General features: G+C 36.6%; 1 long non-coding RNA gene across 1 annotated transcript in view; it reads left to right on the plus strand.

Annotated features, from left to right (window-relative positions):
* The first annotated feature begins 437 nt into the window (after positions 1 to 437).
* The window catches only part of LOC308191931, a 224,138-nt gene continuing 201,504 nt past the window's right edge, over positions 438 to 23,071 (plus strand). Inside the window, exon 1 of the long non-coding RNA XR_013948401.1 lies at positions 438 to 457. This is a non-coding gene — a long non-coding RNA (uncharacterized lncRNA). The remainder of the gene's footprint in view (positions 458 to 23,071) is intronic.

The following is a 23,071-nucleotide window of genomic DNA, read 5'->3' on the forward strand; positions in this document are numbered from 1 at the left end:
AAAAGGAAGGTAAGAAAATAACTTCTCTTGGAAGGATCATAAGGTCATGTTAGAAATCTCAGCTCCTTGCATGTTTTCACAGTAGTAGCTAAAATAGAATATTATCTTGCTGTCCTGGTTCCAGTTAGGACAGAGTTAATTTTTGCTCATAGTAGCTGGTAGGGTGCTATGTTTTGGATTAGGATGAGAAGAGCGCTGATAACATGCTGATGTTTTAATTGTTGCAGAGCAGTGCTTACACCAGGCCAAGGACTTTTTGGCTTCTCGCTCTGTCCTGCCAGCGAGCAGGCTGGGGGTGCAGCAGGAGCTGGGAGGGGACAGACCCAGGACAGCTGACCCAAACTGGCCAAAGGGGTATTCCATACCATCTGATGTCATGCTAAACAATATATAGGGGTGGCTGGCCGGGGTGGGGGGCCGGCTGCTCGGGAATAGGCTGGGCATCGGTCAGCGGGTGGTGAGCAACCTCATTGTGCATCACTTGTTTCTTACACATTACTATTATTAATACTATTATCATTATCACTATTATTACTATTATTGTTATTATTACATTCCTGTCTTAATAAACTGTCTTTATCTCAACTCACCGGCTTCACTTTCCCGTTTCTCTCCCCCATCCCAGAGAGGGAGGGGGGAGGGTGAGCGAACGGCTGTGTGGTGTTTAGCTGCTAGCCGGGTTAAACCACAACACTTACTCACTTATAATATTCTCTGATAGCACAGGACAGTGCTTGGGCAAAGTGCTGTTGCCAGCATTGAATGATAATATCTTTCAGTATTCAAGAGGGCAATAATCAAAAGAAAACAAAACAAAAACCAAACCCAAACAAAAACACGTTACTGTTACAGTTTGAAGGCTTTAGAAGACAAATATGCAGGCCTTTATCCTGCAACAAGCTTAAGTGTGGACAGGCATCAATTCTTTGCCATTCATTGCCAGGTTGGAACAGATTAGACAGGACCTGTACCCTGAGCTCACTTTCAGGGTGAAACTGGAAGATGAATTTTAAATTGGTCTGTACCATTACAGAATAATGTGAAATATAGTGTCAACATAGCTGTCAAAACAAGCAAATTTGTCTCAAAAATTTTGTCTGAAAAGTACAATTAGATTAAAAAACCCAGTCTATATTCCTAACATAGGTGAAGGAAATTATTGGTACAGGCATGGATTTGTTATACTTGAAGGACTCTTGTTGAAGATAGCTTGTTTTAGTGGTTTTGGCCTGTGCTAAAGCAATGCTTTAGGTTGTGGGTTTAGCTCTCTTATGCCCATATAAATTATATGCTACTGGGCAGTTAGTAATGCCTGGAGAAACCTGGGCGCTCCCCATGGCTCTATTCCTCCCTTGGTTTTGTCATCACCATAATGATATACAATAGGCAGATGTCATTTATTAATGAATCAGTTTCAGTGTGCCTGTGGTGGAGCAGTGTGCCTAAATTGGATTGTAGTAACCTGCTAGCAGCTGGAACTAATAGGTGCAGAAAAAAAGAAAAGGGCAAAATGAGATGCCTGAGCTATGGACTGCTATGGAAAAGGTCATAGACTATCAAGGACTGAATAGAAACTCTGCTGCAGAAAGGTGCAGATAGTTTCAGAATTTTCGCAGAGAAATCTGAGAACTGTTAGGCAGACAGATCTAGATAAGAAAATAAGCAAGCAGTGAAAGGATTTACTTAATGGTTATGCTAGGTCAGGGAGGATCTGGATCAGAGGTTAGAAAAGGGAGACGGGAGAATAAGTAAAGAGGTTTTCTGAGGAAACAGTCCAGGAAAACTTCAGAGAAAGGAAGTTGTCAAGCTGCAGTCATCTAAGGAACCATGTGCAAGGAAGATCAAATAGACTTTTTGTTGAAAATGCAAATGTTGTTTTCTCAGTATGAGATAATAAGCTGCTCTGGGTAGGAGCGAAAGAAAACTTCTGAGGGAATCTTTGAGTCACTGCCAAAATAGTTACACACTGTGATCCTTCCACAGGCAATCACTGTTTGTACAACAGCTCCTGTTTTGTTAAATAAACACTTATACTCTAGAATCCATAAAGGTCATTACAAAAAAAAAAAAAAAAAAGGATGAAAAGATTGCTGTCCTACCATCCTACTGCAAGTGGACCAATAAGAATGGGTGAACTAATGATTTTGAAGTGTCTCTGAGTCTGCTTTCTAGCTTGAGTGACTCTGATTGTACTCCATATTGGGAAATTTTGTCATCTTCTTTTGTCAGCATCCATCTGCTGTGAAGATTCTGGTGGGTCTCTAATAGGATGCATCAGTTCCACTGTATTAACCAGGCAGTTCTTGAAGAGAAGGTAACTCCATTAATCCAAGCCAATTTTTTCAAGGGGAGAAAAGCAAACATTTCTTTCTAATAACAAAATCCTATCATCTGAGGAGACAATAAAGTTAGCTTATCGTTCTTGGTTTTCCAATAATTGCTTCAAATTATATTTTCTCTTCTTCACATATAATAATAATAAGGAGGATTTCACAAAATGATGGTGGCTAGGTCAATCCATGGATGGCAAACTTGCTAGCAAAATGAGAAAAAATCCCTCTGAACTCAGCAGCAGTGAGCATTTCTGGTTTTACAAAAGCAAAGATAATGAAATTTAGACAAGTCAAAAAAGTATTCAGTCACTCATGACTGTGAAAGATTTTGTCTCTTTCGATTTTTTGCAAATTCAATTTTTGTGCTTGAAAATTCATATGTGATTAAACTGCATGGTGGGTAAACTTCCAGGGTCAGGATTTATGAAGTCAAATATATATAACTTCTAAAACAATTAGGCATACATTACTTCATTATATTGGTTTCCTTTACATGGAAGACATGAAAAAACATGGGCCATCAGAAAATTCATCTCAATTGTAGACCTAAAAGGTTTTGCACAAATTGTATTGTTTAACTAATAACAGCTCATTACAGTGCATATTGCAAATCTTTGGTTTAGTTCTTGGATGGTAGGAAAGTAAGGTTATAGACTGGATTGTTACAGGAGTTTTGTGTTGAAGAGATCCCAGTAAGAACAAATCATAACAAGATGTAAAGCTTTAAACAAACAAACAAATAACAAACAAGACTTCTGTGTGCCAGGTGAGAGCTTAACTTTCTTGAAGGATCTGACCTTAGCTGTATCAATAGAACTGTAGAATTCTGGCTTTTCTACATTCATTTTTATAACTCATTTTGAATTAACCCTGCAGCATTACTTTTAACTGCTAAAAGGTAACATAATATCTTCTACAGGTCACTGCAGCGAAAAGGAACCCTCCCAAATGTTTTGTAATGATTTTTCATGTGTTAGAGTCAGAAGTAGAGGTGATGTCTCCAGTTCACAGGTAAAAGTCTCAATATCACATTTTCCACTGTGAAATAATTTGATTTGTTGTTCTTTTTAGAGACTGGGCTCTGAAGAAACACAATGTAGGAGAAGGCTATCTTCTTGTTTCATGTTTTTGTGCCATGTAGTATATAACAAAGTGTTGTCTGAGTATCAGACAAGAAGAGAAACTAGAAATAATGTTTCTTGTCTCCCTGTCCATTTTATAATCTTCACATTCAAATGTATTTGTAAAATTACATCATTGTAATTGGACTTTGCAAAAGTTAAAATCACATCTGTATTGAACTTGGTAAGCTGAGTTCAGCTACTTGCTTTGTGCTATTACAATACTTCTTCCCTCCAGAAAATTATATTCAAACTTCAAGTGTTGATAATCAGCTTTGAAGGCAAAGACTTGATTTGAGCACTTAGTAATGTTAATATAAACACCTGTCAAACTTCCTCCTTGTTCCTTTTAATAGCCTGAAGTATCAGACTTTACAGATGATTTGCTTCCTATATATTTAAAATACCTCTTCACATTTCCTTTGTTGTGTTTAATGTTTTATTTATGATGATAGTTTTACTTATCAATGCTCTGTTTAATTATGTCTAGCTTTTATAAGCTTCTCCTTTTAATACTGTATGTTACACTGATTATTCACCAATACTGCTTTTTGTTATTCTATGGCACTTCTAGCAAAAAACATTGCAAGATAATTCACTCTACAAAGTTATCCTATTGTACATACTATCTACCTCTGATGACACCTACCATAGAACTAGATAGTGAATAAACTTCTAATTCAATATTAAGCCCCACATTGAAAAGATAAAAATATTAGCTTTTGGTTTGAACTGTGAGCAATATCAAAATCAAAATTATTATAAAGTGGAATAAAGTGCTTGTTGCAGTCCAGTTTCCATTTTTAGTTTACCTATGGCTCTTATTCTTTTAAAAATTTAAAATCTGTTTTCTTAAATATAGGTTTTCTCATAGTTAAAATAATTTGATTTAAGTTAAATATTTAAATATAAATTATTAAGTATTTAATTAAAAAATTAAAATGTCACCTTGTTCTTCAATGTTCTTATTTATTTATTTATTTATAGTTAAGGATGTCTACATACTATACATTTTATTCCCCCTAAAACTCCTTTTTAAGGTAATGTACCATACACTGGAAAACAAACAAACAAACAAACAAACCAACAAAAAACACCAATACCAACAAAAAAACCTTGGATCTTAACTTGTGTGTGCATATAGCATAAAAAATCCCCAAAGCATTAAACTCTGGAGTCTTAGTCTTACAATGTTCAAATGTTGAATAAAAGGGAGTGGAAGGGGTTAATTTTCCTGACAGTTTGTCGGATGGCAGCACCATGATGTTGAATTTACTCTGTTGTCCATCTCAGGCATTTATCAGCCTTCCTTAAAAGCTTCTTCTGACAATGAAGAAATCCAAGTGCATAAGCAAGGTGGGAACTCCATTTTGCTTCTAGTCTTAATCTCAGCAGATTGCTCAGCAGGCATGCTGCCTTCCGAGAGGTATCTTCTAAAGTAAAGCAAGGACAATCCCAGCTCTGACCCCATGACTAACAAACTGGCAGTGTGGAGGCAGCATAACATTCATTTTCTGAGGGCAGTTTCTGAAAATCTCTCTCTAAATGTGGCAGTCACATTTGAAATAGGAACTGTATCCCTAAATAACTAGCTCAATTTGATTAACTTCACCTTTGATATTACCCTTACTGTTTAAAATTATTATTATTTTTTTTTTAAGGTGTAATTTAAATCATGATCATGGGTCTCATACTGCACCAAAAAGTTCCTCTAATGTGTGTGGGGGACACTACAGCACTGTACTCATGAAAATTTAGTTGCGGGGGGACGTGCTTAAAAGGAAGTTCTCCCCTAGACCGCTTCAAAAATATCCACTACTTCCATTTCAATTCAATGCTACAGTTTGCTGTCCTGATCATCAGAGAAGTACAGTGAACATGCCCACTAAGTATGCCAACACTGTTACTGTATAAGCATGAAATAATTCTAGCAGCTTAGGTGAAATTGCATCAATGAAAGGAATTTAACCATATATGCTGATAACTGCTTTCCTGAATTTTTATTTTCATGCTCATGTACTTTTTCTATTTACAAAGGAAATTTCTTTGTAAATGTTAAACTAGTGTAGCAGTCATTTTAATTCTATTTTTCCTAAGGAACTTAAGCTATATAAAGGTGAAAAAGCCTAATAAGAACAGATTGTCAAGAAGTGAGAGTCACGTTTTCTTTACGGCAAATCATAAAATTCTTCTTTTAATATCTAACGTATATTTGATCTAGAGGAGGCTGTGTTTCTCATCTGCTTTGTTTTCATAGTATGTCTGAACTAGTCTATAGTGATAAAAACCTTCTGCGAATTTTTTAATCACCTTATTTATCAGTAGACAAGAAGTTATTTTAATTTGATTGACAGGGCAGATTTGATCAATGCTGTATTTACAGCAATTTCAGAAATAAGTATCCCTTAAAATTGCAAGACCACTAATCTAAAAAATAATAATAATAATTTAATTCTCTTAAAATCTGCTGAATTGATTTCATATCATATAAGTTGCAGACTAGTTAAAATTTGAAAAATGCTTACAGAGGACTGTAGGCATATATTTTTCTTTCTTTCAGGGTTAGACCTCGTAGTGGCAAGGTTTTGGTAGTGGGGGGCTTTAGAAGTGCCTTCTGTGAGAAGAATCCAGCAATTGCCCCATGTTAGATAGGCGCTGGTTTCAGCTGGCTCCAAAGGGACCCACTGCTGCCCAGAGCCAAGCCAAAAAGTGATGTTTGCACCTCTGAAAGAGCAGATTTAAGAATGGGGGAAAAAGAAAAAATCAAATCAAAACAAAACAAACAAACAAAAAACAGAACAACAACAACAACAAAAAAAAACACAAACACAACTGCTGCACAACAGAAGCTGGGAGAGTGAGGAGTGAGAACCAGCCCTGCAGACCCCAAGGTCAGTGCAGAAGGAGGGCAGGAGGTGCTCGACGCACGGAGCTGAAGTTCCCCTGCACCCTGTGGAGAGGCCCCTGGTGGAGCAGGCTGTCCCCCTGCAGCCCATGGGTCCCACACGGAGCAGATCTCCACGCTGCAGCCCGTGGAGGAGCCCCCGGTGGAGCAGGTGGATGTGGCCTGGAGGAGGCTGCGGCCCATGGAGAGCCCCCGCAGGAGCAGGCCCCGGGCCGGAGCTGCAGCCCGTGGAGAGGAGCCCACGCAGGAGCAGGGGGTCTGGGGGGAGCTGCCACCCATGGGGGACCCGTGCTGGAGCAGTTTGCTCCTGGGGGATGGACCCCGTGGTACAGAGCCATGTGGGAGCAGTTCTTGAAGAGCTGCTGCCTGTGGGCAGCCCCCGCAGGCTCAGTTCGGGAAGGACGGCATCCCGTGGGAGGGACCCCACGGGGAGCAGGGGCAGAGTGACCCTGAAGGAGCAGCGGGGATGAATCATCAGGGACTGACCGCAGCCCCCATTTCCCGTTCCCCTGCGCTGCTTGGGGGGAGGAGGGTGGATGGGTGGAAGGTGTTTTTGGTTTCTTTTCTTTGTTTCTCACTTCTCTGTCTTGTTACTAATAAGCAGTTTTTTGCCCATCATGGTAATTGTTGAGCGATCTCCCTGTCCTTATCTCAGCCCTTTAGCCCTCTTCATTGTATTTTCACAGAATCACAGAATCATCTAGGTTGGAAGAGACCTCCAAGGTTACCTAGTCCAACCTCTGACCTAGGACTAACAAGTCCTCCACTAAACCATATCATTAAGCTCTAAATCTAAATGTCTTTTAAAGACCTCCAGGGATGGTGACTCAACCACTTCCCTGGGCAGCCCATTCCAATGCCTAACAACCCTTTCAGTAAAGTTCTTCCTAATATCCAACTAAAACCTCCACTGGCACAACTTTAGCCCATTCCCCCTCGTCCTGTCACAAGGCACGTGGGAGAATAGACTAACCCCCACCTTGCTACAGCCTCCTTTAAGGTATCTATAGAGCACGATAAGGTCGCCTCTGAGCCTCCTCTTTTCCAGACTGAAAACTCCCAGCTCCCTCAGCCGCTCCTTGTAAGACTTGTTCTCCAGACCCTTCACCAGCTTCGTTGCTCTTCTCTGGACTTGCTCGAGCACCTCGATTTTCTCCCCCTTCCCCTTTGAGGAGGGGGAGTGAGAGAGCAGTTGTGGTGTAGCTCAGCCGCCCACCTGAGTAAAACCACCGCAGACCCAAATGACACCAATGGGAGTATTTCCACTATTATTATTATTATTATTATTATTATTATTATTAATTATTAATTATTATTAATTATTATTATTATTTTATCATTATTATCATTATTATTATGTTATCAGTGAAAAAAAAACTCTTAACGGAGACAACAAGAAAGTGAGATTTTCTGTTCTCTGATGAAAAATTTACTATGGAGGTTAATAGAGACATCATTCTTACAAAAACCTGTGGTGCTTAGAGGGCAATTCAATATTTTGCTACATTTTTTGAGAAGAAAGTTTCTTTTGTTCTTTCTCAAGAACAAAATTTGAAAATGTTTTTAAAATGTCTGTTGCAAAGGTTTGGATCTGTAACAATGACAGCTTTCCCAGACTTAAAAACCTTCTCTCCACCACAGCAGCTGCCAACATGCAATAATGCTTATGGCATTATTGTTGTCCAAAACCCTGCTTTGATTAATTTAGAGCCATTTACTGAAGGCTAGCCAGGTCTTTAGAAAGGGATTTTTCTCCCCTAGACTGAACCCATATTTATCTTCAAAGATCCCTTTAGAGTGAAAATTCCCACTCAAGCGTTTAATCTTCAGCAGTTTAAACAGTTGTATTTATAAATTCAGATGTATTTATAGTGACAGAAAAATAAGTCACAATACTTCAGGTAGAGCTCAAGCAGAATTTTGGCATTACTTGCAAATGTGGAAAGACCCACAGTGTAACTTGGGTCTCTACAGAAAATTCACAAGGAGCAAGAAGGCAGTTCTGTGTACACTTTTGGAGGTCTGGAAGCAGCGACAGAGAATGTGAATAGGGATGAAAACAGGCTAGCGTAAAGGACTGCCAACCCAATGCATAAGTAAGAAGGTGGAAAAAGAAATGCCACCTGTCAAAACACATGCATGGGCAAAGGAGTTTCTGAGAGAGAGCAGCAGCAGGAGGAAATGAGCTTGCAGGAGTTGCAGGGCGTTTTTTTTTTTGTGTAGCAGGCAGTTTAGGAATTTTCTGTTTTTAACAGGTGTTTCTACATAACTGCTTTTGCTACTCTTTTCAATCTTTTCATACAATATATGGGCTGTAGATTTTTAAGATTGAAAGGGGCAATGCAAATCAACTAATATAGGATGCTGGATAACCCAGATTGCAGAATTCAGTGACTTGTGGTACTGGTAAAACTTTTATTATGGAACATTTTAAAGAATGACAACAAATTTTTATTTAAAATTTTCAAGTCATGGGTAGGAATATGACAGATTCACTACAGGTTTGTTTCTTTTTTTGTTTATCTATTTATTTATTTTGTGTAGTTAATTAGCTTTTCTTTTAAAATTAACATATGACATTTTCTTGGATACACTCAATAAATAGTAAAGCTGTAACTTTTTACTAGGAAGATTTTTCCAGACCTTGAAGTAACTTTTATTTTGTCAAAATCCTTTATTTATTTATTTATTTATTTATTTATTTATTTAATTTATTTATTTTTGATGTAATTATTCTGTATTTGCAGGCTCTGGTGACTGTACAGTACCTACCATAATATCTTGAGGCTTCAGCTTTCCTCAGAAGTCCACACTCGAGTATAGCCATATGCTTCTTGAATATAGAAACATGCTTAAATTTTAGGCAGAGAATTAAGAAGGCAGCCCCAGAAGACTGTTCACTCTATATAAGGTCAATTTGGTCTTTGGTCATCTCTCTATCTTTGCTGACTATATGTATGGCATAAATGATAAATTTCAAACATGTGAGTTCAGATTTTACTGCCAGACGTTTTGTGCTTTCACCTACACCATTACTAAAGATGAGGAATAAAATTTGGCTAAGACTAGATGTAGAGTCCAGGACACTCTCAAAAACACCTCACTTGGATGTTCGTTATTAGAGGTAAGAAGTGCAGATAATTCAGGTCATGCTACTACATTACTACATCTATCTTAGTTGTTTTTTTTTTTTTTTTGTCATCTTCCCATCAAAGTACATTTGACTGAATCAAATTTTCTGTTCACTTAAAATATCAATACATTCATACTTTCCATCTAGCACTTAAGAATTTCCTGGTGTCCTAACAACTTAAGGAAATCCCCTTAAGGTCTGATGTTCAAGTTATTTGATCCTGCAAATTCAAAACTATTTTTATTTTTATTTTTATTTTTATTTTTATTTTATTTTTATTTTTATTTTTATTTTTATTTTTATTTTTATTTTTATTTTTATTTTTATTTTTATTTTTATTTTTATTTTTATTTTTATTTTTTATTTTTATTTTTATTTTTATTTTTATTTTTATTTTTATTTTTATTTTTATTTTTATTTTTATTTTTATTTTTATTTATTTAACTATTTAATTAATTTATTTATTTATCTTTAGCAGTTTCCTCTTTGGTATACACCCCTGTGAAAATGTGACATCTTCCAACTTGGTTATTTTATTTTTCTTGCTCTGATTTTTAGTGTGTCCTGATTGTAGCCTCCTACTTATATTTAGCTATGGACTCTAGTAATCTGGACTGTTAAAATACTTTCAGCATCTTGGCCTAATGAAATGGGAAGTGAAGGGCTACTGTCTGGTACCTGTTGATGTAGCAGTGTTGGGAGGAGATGAACTGATGGGAAGCATGCCTCAGATGAGGAATTTTCTTAGAGGTCTTTTTCCTTGTTCCTTTGTTCCTTGTTCCAAACCTGCTGATCTGCTTGCATATTAAGCTTCAGGGTAAACCTTCTCCAGCAACAACAAAAAGAACAAGGCACAAAACCCAGGAGCCTGAAGACAAATTCAGAAAAAAAAAAAAAAAAAAAAAATAAAGCTGGGGGATGTTCATTTTGATACAACTTTGGAAAAAAAAATGCTGGAGTGTTTATCCCTTAGCATAGAATAGGAGAACAAAATGGGGGAGTTTGGGGTTTGAGATTCCAAGTTTCTAGTTTTCCTTGTGCTCAGTGTGGGAAACATTCAACAAGACTGGATCTCTCAGGAGACAGAAAGGTGGAGGCTGGTAAGTGCCTATACATGCTGACAAGTAATAGTTGCATCTGTTTATATTGGGTTTTGATACAACAGGAGACATTTGTGGTGGAATTAAAATGTGGAAAGTTTTATACTCTAGTAGCAAGTCCTCCCTTATTCAGTGTCTCAGGTTTGACATATCACAGTCACTTATGTTGGATAATCTGACATGCTGACATAATGAGAGCTGATATGTCACCCTAATGATTGGCCGATTCTGAGAAATGAAATAAGACATGGCTCATAATATCAGAGATAAGATTACTATGGCTTTCACTAACATGCTCTTTCCAATCAAGATCATAGTCAAGCTGTGCTAAACATATATGCATGTGTATAAGGTCAGCCACATAATTTCATGCTTTTACAATTACAACTACATTATGGAGAAACTTTACAGGGTTAAGTAGTAATGCAGCCAAAAGACATCTATAGGAATGTAGTAAAGCATACAGAAATTAAATTGCTTTAAGTGTTTAATGGCCAATAATAGATTTGCTGTAACTTCTTTAAGGCATCTTACAGGATTTCATAGGAAGGAGGCAATACTATATTAAATTCCAAAAAGATGATTAAAATGATGGAAATGTCATTTCTTTTTAAATCTGTCAAGATTAACTGTTCATTCCCAAAGACGCCAAGGTTATGTACAGTCTTACATTTGCTCACCCACATAGAACATTATTGGCATTCCTCATGGAGAGTACAGACATAGCAAAAGCAGGGACATTTCTAGGCTGTATCTGTCAGAGTTCCTTTGTGTTATGCAGTTACTGACATGGTAGAAATACTACAAATGATTGCAATTACTATTATGTTACAGCTATGACAGTTGAAATGAACACAAATTTTGAGAAGCATTTTATGCACCCCTTTTGCTAAAAGCTTTTAAAAATCTTTTATTGCAGACCTGTGACCTTGCAGAACATGATTGACTGTCTGAGAAATAAAAGGTGCACATTTTCCCTGTCAGACTGCTGAGCCCTTTCAACTCCCATTACTATAAGGGGAAGGCAAGGGCTTTTGGCACCTTTTATGCAGAGGTCTTACTGGAAGATCTTTGTGATCACCAGAAGTTGTGTAGTGGAAACACTCTTTATCTGGTAAGAGATGTATGATTGTCTCCCCTGAGACCAATTTTCTGACTGTTTCTTTTTGCCATATTCAGTTTGCTATAAGTAATATTGCACACAGCAAACTTTACTTTACTTTAACTGGTAATATTTATAATTATTCTGTGCATGTTTACTTTAAAATTTTTTATTTATTTATTTTTGATTTTTTAACTACAAACTGGACTGCACAGTGTAATTCAGCTACACATCCTTTATTAACTAGGGAATGTTGATTAATTTTGTTTGCTGAACACTTTGCATAAAAAAAAAAGGAGAGAAGTTCACTTTCAGACTGAAATTATAAGGAAGAAAACACGTTTTATATAAGCCTTTAAATACATGAACTTATGAAATTTAAATGTAGGCTCATATTCCTCCAGGGAAAATAAAATCATATTCAGGAGAAACTCTTTCCATAAAAATAAAGAAGGAGAATTTTTTGAAATGAAATAAAATTCATGCAGCAGATACAATGCTGTTTTCAGCCACTAGAAGTTCTGTCCTGGAAGCTACAGCACAAAGAGGGGAGCTAGTATAATGCTTTTTGCTGACCTGCATTCCCCTCTCCCTGTGTAAAACTTACCCTAGACAGCACTTTAGGTGCACACACCACTGTCAAAAGATTCATTTGAAAAATCATAGTATCAAGGATTTGATCATAGAGCTTTTCAGTTTCTCAGTAAATTTTTACAGAGTCTTAACTTTAAATTTGAGTATCAGTGTACCATTTAAAATATTGGGAAATAATAATAATAATAAAAAGATATACATTGCACTAATGCATTTAATTATCTATCACACAATCTTTTAAAATATCAATGAGATACCACTAAAAAGGAGAGGAACAATGTCATTTCCCAGCTTTTTGTTTGTTTGTTTGTTTGTTTTTTGTTTCCCCTGTTTCTTCTGCTTTTGGTTTACTTAAACATTGGCAGCAATGTATGTATAATATGTTATTGGGAGGAAAGAATAAAATTTATTTGGATAAAAAAAAAAAGAAAAAAAAGATTGATTTTGTTTTATTTTACAGAAGAACTTAATTTCACAGATTTCCAGCAACTCTGAAAGTGCTTGATCAGTACAAAAAAAGGCAAAGTTAATTAATGATTTCAGTTTCAAAGCACCTTTGATTAACTGAAGCCAGTACATAGGGAGGCAAACTACTTTTCATTAATGACTCTTTTTATCGTTTCTATTATAAAATGCCTCTAATTGACAGCATATATTTTCCAAACAGTCTGTATTATTAGATTAGAACTCTTGACGTTGTTCACATCTGGGTACATGAGCAAAAATAATTAAATCTAATAATAATGGAAAAAACACAGTAATCCATCATACTACTACTGTAGCATGAGCAATGAAGTCTGAGTGGGTGCCAAATTAAGAAATGAATCCATAAAAATATGCCAATTACTATAACCATAATAAAATTTCTACCCCTGTTCAAATAAATATAAAGCATAATCCTCTCTCTCAATCTCAGTGGGGTCCTCCAAGTCTTTACCTTTCAAATTGTACCTAAACGCATATTTAAGCTGACTAGCATTGCTTTAGAAATCACACATAACACCATAGCCCTTACTGAAACAAATCTCCAGGATTCTTCAGTTTAAAGGTTCCCCATTTCCTGTGCAACTGGCTAAGTTTCATCAAAACATTTGGTATGATGTGTACATTTCTTCAAACTCATCATTCATATATTGACAACTTCCTAAGGTAAGTATATTGTGTGTAGTGTGATTTTCTTTCTTTAGACATCTTTTGCATTCTTTTTATGTCTCTGTAGCAAATGTTCCCCCTTTTCAGGTTTTAGAAACCTGATTGAAAAGTAAATAGAGAGCTCTGAACATTCAGAAATTTTGCCTGTGCCCTCTGAAAGGTACTATTCAACAAACAGTTATCCCCTTGTTCCTGGTGAAAATGGATTATTACTTGTAACAACCAAGAAAGGCATTGTGTTTCAGCAGTGCAGATGCATGCATCAATATCACAAATGTTTCACCTTTTTCCATATTGAAGAAGTTTGCCTTGGTAGATGTGCTCTCACTAAGGACTCAATAGGGCCAGTTCATAAGATCATCAATAACTCTTTCATGACGAAAACTCAGGAGGTCTCTGGTCCTACCTTCTGCTGAAAGCAGGGCCAGCTACAGGATCAGGCCAGTTCTCTTAGGGTTTTTTTCAGTTGGGTCTTGAAAACATCCAAGCGTGGAGACTGCATAACCTCTCTGGACAGCTTCTGCTGGGCTGTCCTCAATGGGGAACAGGCTTTTCTTCATAACTAGCCTAAACCTCTCTTGTTTAAACTTATGCCTGCTGTCTCTCATCTTCCCACCACACATCACTGAGAACAGGCTGGCTCTGTCTTCTTGATAACCTTGTATTACTGTCAGGCTGCTGTTAGGTCCCCCAGTCTTCTCCAGGCTCAACAAGTCCAGTTTCCTCAGCCTCTCCTCAAAGGGCAAGCGCTCTACTCACTGACCTCTTGGTGGCCTTCACTGGACCTGCTCCAGTTTATTAGTATCTCTCCTGTGCCCTCTCTTGCCTCCTCTAGGTCACTGATGAAGATGTTAAACAGGACAGGTCCCAGGACAGACCCCTGAGGTACTTTACTTGCTACTGGCCTCCAGATAGAGCATTGTAAATTAACCACAATCACGACCAATCTTGTCTACCCATCTAGACTGTAATATCATAAATTGGACACAAGAAATTTATGGTAGACATGGTTAAAAGCTTTGCTGAAGTTGAAGTAAATAACCCTCCGTTGCTCTCTCCTTACTCACAAATCCAACTGTTTTATCATAGAGGGCAATTGGGTTGGCCATGTAGGTATTTGGTTTTTGTATACTTTCTGTGACCAACCTCAATGATATTTCCATACATAAGTCATGAAAAAATGTTTATTTTCAATCAAAGAGCCATAAAAAATATCTTCCACAAAGATGCAAAAATGCTTTGATAACATTATTATTATTATTATTATTATTATTATTATTATTATTATTATTATTATTTGGTGCAGGGAATTACCTAGTATTTTATCCAACTTATTTGCAGATGGATGCACTCATGGCTAAAGTGATGATAGATTCTGCTCCAACTAATTATTAGGTTCTGTAATACAATTACTCATGATGAGGGTAGTAGAAAATAGTGAGCAAAATGGGATATCTGCATAAGGATGGAAGCTACCTCATACAACTTGACAATATAAAAATTGTAGCTATACTAAACAGTTATTTAGATGCCCTCTATAGTTGGTGGGGAGACACAAATACTTAGAATCATAGAATATCCCGAGTTGGAAGGGACCCAAAAGGATCATTGAGTCCAATTCTTACTTCCCAAATATGACTCATTCTTCACTAAGCTCTTTCAGGATGTTTTTCACCCTTCCCAGTTCTCCACACTTCAGAACAGGAGGAGCAAAAATGCCCAGCTTAGTTGGTGTGCCCAAATTTTTAGATGGCCTGTGTAAGGTCACATTGTCTGGTTGTCATGGGATTTCCAGGATGGCAGTGGAATGTCCAGAAGAAAGGATGTCTTTCTGGACCGTATACTGTAGGTGGCACCATGTTTACACAGTAAGAGAATTTTTGCAGTTTCTTGGTAAATATCTTAGTCAGCAGAAACCAGGACATTCCCAGGCTGTAGGACTTGGCACAGAAAACATGCTTAAGGTCAAATAAATTTTGAATGCATAGGTCATGAAAGTATGATGAATTCTAGACAATGGAGCATCAATCATCACACTGAAGACTAAGATCTGGGTCAAATCCAATTATTTGTAGTGGGTAAGAGGGCTGCAAACTGTGAGAAGCATGGAGAACCTTTATTACCTTGGAGTTACAGGATAAGCAGATGTTTTCTGCTCAGTTTAAAATGAATGGACAAATAAGGAATAGATCCCCTTGTTATCTTGAGATAGACAACTTGCTGCAGAGCAAAAACTGTATGGAATAGACACACACAGACCAACAAAAAACAAAAGCAGCAACATATTTTAAAAATGCTAGATAAACATCCACAAAAATCCCCCTAAAATTTTATCTATAGGACAAAGCAAAACTCAATTATTTGATGGAAAATAAATCACAGAATATGTTCTTTGCTGTAAATGATGGTACTGCTAAATGGTTTTTTTTTTCAAAGTAAAATAAGCTATTTATCTTTTTTTCTTTTTTTTTTTTTTTTTCCCACTACCACCAGCAAACTTTTTCTGTGTGAAGTCTGAGTTAATTCAAATTCAGTTCGTTGGCAAAAACTTCATATTCCATACTCCACCAGTAGAATCAACCTGAATAAAGACAAGAAATAAAAGGATTTCTTGCTAGTTATGAATATGAACTTTATTATGGTAAGAGAATAGATACATTAAAAAAAAAGTCACTGTTATTTCAAAACAATTGATTCTCAGCTAAAAGGAAATAGTTTCATTTAGGCATGATATTAATAATAGCTATTGCTTATTTTATACTGCAGCAAATTCATGGAGTCCTTATAAATTAGAGCAGTTCGGAGCTGAGGAAATATCGAGTTTACCACTTAAGTGGGAAGTCTTTCATTTTCAAGATTAGTAAAAGACCACAGATACATGTAATTTTTGTGGTACAAGGTTTAAAAGTACTGTTAATGATATTTTGTACTGTCTCAAGTACACTTGGTCCACAGACTTTCCAAGTACAATCAAAGGAAAGGTATTCTCAGTTCTTATGAGAGCAAGGATAAGGGCACCCAAATTTTTGATGATGATACCAGATATCTCAAAGGATATGATATACAAGAGTATCCATATCCCTACCTGAAGTCTATAGTTAGCGAAGACAAGCTGGTATCTTTTACTGTTTAGAGTGTTTGATCACATTCTTGGAGGCCTGGACAAGACTTTGGAACACAGCTCTGTTGACCTAAGACAGCCTTAGATACCAAAGAGTAACTTCATGTCAAAGAAATACATCTTATTTTATCAGAAGTGTTCTAAGAGCACTTTAGTGAACCTCCAAACTACAAGAAAGTAGTCTACTGGCAGCCCTTTTGAAATGACTCCTCAAACAGTGCAGGCTCAAGTCCCCAGATATGTTTAGGTGGCTAGTACCACTAGCAATTGATGGGAGCCAAGGACCTAAATACAGGCTACAGTTCTAAACATCTTTGTACCTCTAAGACACATGTACTTTCACAGAGGAAAGTCAACAACGCTCTGTAATATTAAGAAGGGTTACCCTACTGTAGCTAGGCAAACGGTTACAGAGACAGTCCATCCAATCTAATGCAAATGTGGTACAGGCTTTGTAGTGACTTCAGATTATGAAAATATTATGAACAATTACATGTCTTGCATATCATTATTTCTTTGAGAGCTTTCAAAAATACCAGCCCTGGACTAGATATTTGCTGTCCAATCTCCCCCAGATTTGGACTAATTATTCCCATTAATACTGAATTGTTGACAATTTACTGAAAAAAGTATGCATTAGACAATTCATATATAGGAAGTAAATAAATCTTAAAATACTGCAAGGGCATAGAGAAATGAGGATGTATAAAATTCAATAATGCAGGGTTGGACTTTATAATGAAATACAGGTTGTCATATTTAAGGCTGTTTTGAGGTGAAGTTATGTGAAATTAATTACTTTTTAATTGCTCAGACTAGCAAAATTTCTTCTCCATGCACTCTCTGTGCATAAATGTACTTCAAACTCAATATATCATTGAATCAAAAAATACCACTGCATTACCGCAGCATTACCACTGTTAAAGCAAAATTTAGCTAATTAAGGTGCTTAAGGGTCATTGCAAATAAAAATGCTATTATTTTAATTTCTTTCACTTTATAAAGTATAAAACAAATTTCATTTTTTTTGATTGCAAAGCAAACCATAAAGATATAAACAAGCACCCTCAACCCTGGTCAAATCTGCTGAAAGCATAAGAGGAATTCTCCAGTCTGTGAACTTCGTCTTACATGTTATGGGCTATCAAGGATGAATTGTACTGCAACAGAAGGAGAAAAGCCAACTCACATTATCCACTTTGGAATAGCTGTATGGGAATTTTACTGCTTGATTGAAGTAACAAGAAGCTGGGCTTCAGCACTCAACAGCTAAGTTTGTCCAACATGCCTAAAACCAGAATTGGTAACTCAGAGAAAGAAAAGAAGGAAGGAGTACTTCTGAGACTTCACCAGGAAAGCAATTTATTTTTAGTGTCTCACAACTAGCCACTACTGTATGCAGAAGAGAGGGCCATATTTACAGATGAGTATAAATTTAGCCAGGGTCTTAGATCTCTTACTTGGAAAATCATCCTTGTATGGATTTACAGTGAGAGAATTAAGCAGAGCTGGACAATGCACAGAGATTTTGCTCCAGTGTAGAAAAAAGATCCTTTATTTTCCCCACAGTAAGTATTTAGACAGACTGTTTGAAAGCAAAATCCAGAATTGTGCCTCAGAAAAACAGTCTTGTACAAACGCCCAATTGCCTGTGATTCTAAGGGTTGTGAAGAATAACAGCTTTGTTTTTGTAAACTACTAGAAAACTCAGAAAGCATGAAGGTCAAGTTTGAACAGAAGACAAAACAGTAATGATTCTTAAGAAACCACTATTAAATTTTAACAAAAAGGAGTCAGACCATTGTTCTCATAATTATACTAAGAAATGGAATAGTGCCCCAATATTATATTTCAATGGGGTTTCCATGCTTCTCTGATCTGGCTCAAATAAGACTGCCAAGAGCAGAACTACCACTAACACTTCTAGACTATGTGGTCTGTGGTTTCTATTAGAAACATCAAAGCTGCTTCAGTTTTAAAAGATCTGGAAAAAAAAAAAAAAAAGCAGTGCAGTTCCATTTCTCATATATGTTATTGTCACCAGTGGTAGCAAACATAAAGTGACAGGGAAGTTGCCTTATCTTTGTCACTGTTTTCTGACTATTTTTTTTTTTTTTGATTGTTATGGCTTTGTTGGTGACAAAGACTTGTGACCTTCAAGAATCAAGTTAGGTCCAGAAAGCAATAGTTAATTCAGATAAATCATTTTGGAAGTAGTCAGCAAAAAAAATTCAGATTGTAGTTTGACATCTGTTCAATTACTGCTGTCAGTACAGTGGCACAGGAAAGATCTTGATGATAAATTAAAATAAAAAATGCTGATTCTCTCAAAAACAGTGAGGTCTTAGGGAATCAAAGAAATTGGGAATTCAATGTTCTCAGATTATGGAAACTTGAGTATAAGTGAGACCTGCCTGGACCAGCAAAAAATGCATTGAGAATTTCAGTGCTACAAGGAAATTTGCTTTTGTTTCTTAAATTTCTATAAACTAAGGCTTTGGATGAAGCAATCCTGAAGCTTTTTCATTCTGGCCATGAGCTTCTGGAATCAACTCAAGAACAGCTGTATCTGATAGGTCAAATTGAGTGAAAATTGACCTACTGATGGGATGTCATAATGTTATTGTTTAACCAGAACATCTCTGTTTACTTTCATACTGTTGTGGTTTAGCCCCAGCAGGCAGCTCATCACCACACAGTCCCTCGCTCACTCTCACTACGTGGGATGGGGGAGAGAGTTGGAAAAATAAAAGTGTGAGAACTCATGGGCTGAGTCAAAGACAGTTCACTAGGTAAAGCAAAAGCTATGCACACAGGCAAAGGAAATCCTTGATAAGGAATTCATTTGCTGCTTCCTGTTGGCAGGCAGGTGTTTAGCCACTTCCAGGAAAGGAGGGCTCATCATGTGTAACAGTTTCTTGGGAAGATAAATGCAATCACTCCAAATGTCCTCCCCTTCCTCCTTCTTTACCTCTGCTTTTATTGCTGAGTGTGCTGTCAGGTGGTGTGGGACATTCCTTTGGCCAGCCTGGGCCAGCTGTCCTGGCTGTGTCCCCTTCCAGCTCCTGGTGAACCCCCAGCCTCCTTGCTGGCAGGGCAGCACAAAAAGCAGAAAAGTCCTTGGCTCTGTGTGAGCACTGCTCTGCAACAACTAAATATTGGTGTGTTATCACCACTATTTTCATCAAAATCCAGAACACAACATCAGACAAGCTTCTGTGAAGAAAATTAACTCTATCCCAACCAAAGCCATGGCAATATCTTTCCCTTATTCACTCCATGACAGATGCTTTTTCTTTCTGTCAGGAACCTCTGTCCTCATATGTCCTTTCTAAACTGAATAGATGAAGCACTTACTCACAAATGATAAGCATTATTTTCCAGCAGGGGAGTTTTCAGCCTTTGACTCTTGTTTGAAATCGGTTAGTTCCAAACAAGAAATAATCTCATGCAGTTACTGGTGAACTAAGGAATCTGGGTACACATTCAAGACTATGTCTGTGATTCTGGCAGAATATGTTTCTGAATTGCTAATTACCAAGAATTTTCCTTACTGATATAGATAGCTTACTTTCCTTGTTTCTAAATACGCTAGCAGGCTGAATGAAACATCCAAATTCTACAACCGGCATGCTCCTTTCTTCATCAACAGGAAAAAGTAAACATTATTTCTCCTTTCAAAGTTAGGTCCAGAGGCTTGATATGAATATTTTTGTGTAAAGTTGTGCTTATCTAAGGTTCTTTCAATTATATGTCAGTGGTAAACAATTCCAGGTGAGCTTCATTCCTTCATTGTAGTTTTATGAAGGCTATAAAGCAGCAGGATTCCACATTTAATTTCTGTACATGTTTGGGGTTTCTTCTTTAGCTTTAAAAAATAAGAACACTTTCTTGTCTAATCTATTTTCAATTCCTGTGAGATTGTGTTTTGGGATATATATAAAGGTATATGAATAAATGTTTAGATTAAGGTTTTTCAGCCAGAGAGTTGATTTCATTTCTTTTTTTTTTTTTTTTCCCAAAGTTCTGTAATTTGCTAATTTTGACTGCAGTCTCAGTAATTTTTAAAAAATATTTTACCCTTTATATGCCTTCAAAACTGAAATTGTTCTTGTTTTGTAGTCTTTTTATTTTTAATTAGAAGTTTATTTAGATGTTTAGTTCAATGTTCTTTTAAGATTTCCCTGTTATGAGTGGCAAAACAAGTTCAGAAATTAAGGGAATTCAAGTTTCCCTGAAAATTATTATTATTATTTTTTTTTTTTTACTTTGGCAGACTTAAAAAAAGTAACAGACACAAAGTAGAAAGCTGGTGATCTAGAAATCATTGTATTGACAACCAACTTTGGGTCAGTCAGTCACTTGCCTGAGAGAGTGATTCTGGTCAAAACCATGCCAGGAACCACATTAACAATTTAAAAATACTGACAATCTACTGTTTGTGTTTAGAGCCCTATTGTGACACTGACAAACTGACAAATTTGCTACTACAGAAATTGTCAGTGAATCAGCAGACTGCTATCTTAGGGATATATGAAGCATCCTGTACTATGAAGTACAGGGATGAATATGTTCTGACATTTTTAATTAAATAAATGATTTTGATCCTTGAACAGCTGTAATAACTTAACAGAGATTTCCAGTAAGCTTTATACAGGATTTTCAAGCAGACTTCAGACCTCTCTGTTTTAAAAGATGGCATATTTTATATTTACTTGTCCTTGTAGCTGTTGACTTCTTAATTGTATAGAACAGGCTGTGTTACAAGCTAGAACAACTTTTCCTAAAATTTGAGAGCTCTATGATAGTTTTGTACAACTGGACATGTAGAACTGAAAATACAAGTTTTTGAATTTTTATAACTTTTTCTCCCCCAGTAGCAATTTCAAGATGAAGACAGCTCAAATTTGTTGCTATCTCCAATTGTTACAGAAAACTGGCTAAGCGAAGCATACTTTCCTTCACATTGCAAAATCATCAACAGACCTTCTAGGAGGTGGGCAACTTCATGTTTAAACTGCTTATTGTTGGCACATATGAAGACCATTCCCGTTAGAAAATAATGGAAATAAGAAGATTACAAGAACAGTTATTCCCATATAAATATACACAAAACATTATGTACTCCCAAATTAGGACTTGTTCAGAGATAATTCATATTAATTCATTAATCCATCTGTAGTTTTCTCTTTTGGTCTTTCACAGTTCTAATGAAATGAACAATGGGTGTTTTACACAATGTTATCTCAAAAACACATTGCCACTTACAGTTTCTTTCTTTGAGCTTTTGGAATTTTTAAGCCTCTCTCTCTCTCTGTCTCTCTCACTTTCCTCCCTCCCCCCCATTTTCTTGATATTAGCATCTAACCCCAATGGAGCAGCGTCTGAAGTCTAGTGGGATCTCCAGGACTGTGTCCCATGGCACAAGCCACCTCAATTTACAGAACAGATTTGTGTCCTAAGGAAAACAGTAAGTTTGAGGTTTAGGTATTGACTTCCAGGTGTCTACAGGTACACTAGATGTTTTAACTCTTATTAAGTGAGAATCTAGTCAATGCAGTCAGTGAAAATCTAGTCAATGCAGTCAGGAAATTCAAAAGTTCAATTAAATGAGCATCCAAGAGCTGGTTAACCAAATCTCTCTGCAGGCTCCACAGGCCATATTGACCAGACTTCCACTGACTATAATAATGGGACCTTCCATACATAAAGACACCTAAATTCACATTTTGATATAGAACTGAATCATGGCCATAATCTATAAATAAAATTGCTGTGTGACACTGAAAACTGCACTTCTGGGGCTGAAACAGCATGTGCTGACCACACATTCAGTTCAAAGGCTATTATTTAGCAGAGACTCCAACTCTCATCATAGTATTTTCTCTGGGGTGTAATTCAGTAAATACTTTTTGTTCTGTTTCAGCTTGAAAAGGATTAACACAGCCTGAAATTCATCTTTTTTTTTTTTTTCTTTTTTTCACTGTAGCTGTTCTATATATAGTACAAGACAAAAAGGAGAGCACAAATTCTGATCTTGCATTTCAGACCTGCCCAAGCAGCTGATTGCACTATAACCATAGAAAAAAAGTACATGAAAATGAGTTAAAATGGCATCACAATTTTAATCACAGTTTCATTCTTTTCAGATACTGTGATTGCTTTCCTATCAGTCTTTGTGATTGGTATTTGGCTTGCTGTATTTTTACCAAGATTAAGTCTATCTAAAGTAATCTTAGCCTTTCTAGAACAGTGATGGCCACGCGTGCCTGCTTCTTTCATTCCCTGCAGAGACTGTGGATGCTGTGAGACCTCAAATTGGAGGGAAAGAGTGATTTTGCAACTCCAAGCTGAACAGCTGTGTTGCCACAGCACTGCCATTTAGTAAGCATTTAACATATTTTTCTTCATGAAAGTAGTACTTAGTACCTAAATAGAGCTCTCCATCTTCAAAGAGCTAAACAAACATTAACTAATTATTCTTTACAGCATCCTGCAAAAGAGCTAAGT

Source organism: Anser brachyrhynchus (assembly GCF_964034855.1).
Source record: "Anser brachyrhynchus genome assembly, chromosome: 3".
NCBI classification, from domain to species: Eukaryota; Metazoa; Chordata; class Aves; order Anseriformes; family Anatidae; genus Anser; species Anser brachyrhynchus.